The sequence below is a fragment of the Schistocerca piceifrons genome, unplaced genomic scaffold (assembly GCF_021461385.2).
Source record: "Schistocerca piceifrons isolate TAMUIC-IGC-003096 unplaced genomic scaffold, iqSchPice1.1 HiC_scaffold_1138, whole genome shotgun sequence".
Lineage (NCBI taxonomy): Eukaryota > Metazoa > Arthropoda > Insecta > Orthoptera > Acrididae > Schistocerca > Schistocerca piceifrons.
In genome coordinates this window covers 25,001-27,500 of record NW_025726948.1, presented here as the reverse complement: position 1 = coordinate 27,500, position 2,500 = coordinate 25,001, and the positions used below count along the sequence as shown (strand labels likewise).

The following is a 2,500-nucleotide window of genomic DNA, read 5'->3' as shown; positions in this document are numbered from 1 at the left end:
TGGGTGGAGCGACCCTTTCGGAATCCGAACTGCCTATCACTCATACCATACAGAGTTCGATGACTCTGGAGACGGTCAGCCAGCAACTTCTCAAATGCTTTGCCCATTACATCCAGCAGACAGATAGGCCGATAGGATTTCGGCACTGTTGGATCTTTATCAGGGCCTTTCCTGATAACTACAACTTCTGCAGTTTTCCACTTTAGTGGATAATAGCCCCTTTGTAAACAACTGTTGTAAATACGACTTAGTGCCGGGGCGACCAAGTGTGCGAGTCCCTGTAAGATCTCCACAGGGATCCCGTCAGGACCAGGCGCCTTCTTCCTTGCAAAGGTGTAGATGGTTGCTTCTACCTCCTCTGCTGAGAAAGGGCACACGTTTGTATCGTTAAGATACGGAATCGACAGCGCCTGACGTATGTCCCGCTGCTCGTGCGAGTCTTGGTCCTCAATGTCATCAGGCAATAATGTATCCAACAGCAACCTTGCTGTTTCTTCCCAATTCTTGGTCGTGTCTCCATCCCCAGCACGTAGCGTAGACAGCATCATGGGCGATCTTATTTTTTCTCGAACGATTTTGTAAGGAACTCCCCAAGGGTCTGTTCCCAGCTGATCGTTCACAAATTTTTCCCAGGATTGGCGCCTTGTAATGTCCAACTGATCCTTGTATCTCTGCTTCAGACGACGATAAATACGCAGGTGGTATTGTCGTTCGTCATGGGCAAAGCTCCTTTGGTAGTTGCTTCGCGCCCTTCTGACCGACCGTTTGAGCACAGTCAATTCAGGGGTCCATGGGGTGGACTCCCTGCAGATGTATCTCGCTATTCGAGGTACAGCCAGTGTGATAGCCGTTTGCACGGAGCTTACCAGCTCCTCCACAGCTTCATCAATATTACCTATGTCCTCTCCGAACTCGGGAGGACTGAACACCTGCGCGAGTCGGTCCCAGTCTGTCCGAGCATAATTGAAGCGTTCCACCCACTCGCCTGGCACATCCGCGATGGTCGGCGCTATATCAAATGTTATACAGTTATGGTCACTGACAGTTAGATGTTCTCTTACTTGCCAGTTATGGACGTGGGGTGCTGCCCTCTCGCTTGCTAGTGTGACATCAATATTTGATGTTGCACCCGCCCTCCCTGAGTAGGTCGGGGGGTACCCAGGCAAGTTTAGCACATACATGTGCGTTTCCATTATCAAATCCACAAGCTCCGCACCCCTACCGTCCTGTACATCGCTGTGCCAGAGTGGGGACTTCGCATTAGCATCAAGAGCTACAATTATAGCCTGCCCGGCAAAAACTCTTAGTATCCAACTCAGCTGATCAAGATAAATCTTGATATCATGTCTGAATTGGCAGTAGACGTTTACAACGTACATACTGTAAGACAGCAGATTTAGTTGTACAACTATAATATGCTCAGTACAGAACTGATTTAATATCGTAGTTTTAATAGTTTTATTCAATACTATAATTGCACTCATGGGGTTCCCACCTGAGGATACCACCTGTGCTGTTGCAGGAAAACCAGGGACTCGACCCGCACAGGAGTTCGGTTCTTGTATCAGAAGAATATCAACTCCTTCTTGTTCCGCTACCTTCCGTAGCTCATGTGCAACCATCTGGCTGCGCATGGCATTGACTTGTACCACTTTAAATATCGCCGTAATCTGTTCTTTGGACAAGTCTGTCTAAGAACATTCGGTGGGTTGGACAATCTTTAGGTCCACCACACTTGCGGCCTCGTCTTCTGCATGGTACACATACTGCCGCTTTGTCCTTATTAGGACAGCCATTCTTAATATGTCCAGAGAGGCCACAATGGCCGCATATGATATCAGGTTGCGTACAATACTTGTTTGTATGATTAATGTCCTGGCATTTAGTGCATCTCGGCACTGCCAGGTAATCTTTTATATTCAACGCAGAGTAGCCAACATACAACCGACCCACTCTCGTTAGTAATTTCCATAAACCTGGCGAGACTTCTACCACGTGGTGTACTGTCAGTTTCCCACGTGGTCCTACTTTAAAGCGTAACTTAAATTGCTCATCGAATTCTCCTCTTGACATGTTCACGTCAAAATTTTGCGTGTAAATTGCGTCTAGCAGATTGTCTGTTGTCATGTATGTAGGTACGTCATACAGACACATCAAAGGTCGACGCTTGCGAGGAGGTTCGCACTTCACTTTATTGCTCAATTGTTCATTGCTTAAAATCTTTTGGCAGTCCTCTTGTGATGCCGTTTCTACTATGAGCACATTCTTTGCCGTGCGTACATTGTTTATCTTTATCTTATCCTTCTTAGGATCAATGCACTTCTCAAATGCTGACTTAACAGCCTTAATGTCATCACCAGGTTTAGGCTTAATGAACACTGTGGGAGCAACTTTCTTAATGTTGTCCTGTATGGTTTGTTTCGCTGTCGGTGCCTTGGCAACTGGGGCTCTAGCAACCGCAGCATAAGACCGGGCCGGTTGGCCTCTAAGTCTTTCATTT

At 47.0% G+C, this 2,500-nt stretch overlaps 1 pseudogene; it reads right to left on the bottom strand.

The window, feature by feature from the left end:
* LOC124728207 overlaps window positions 1-2,500 on the bottom strand; it is a 9,476-nt pseudogene that overhangs the window by 3,109 nt on the left and 3,867 nt on the right.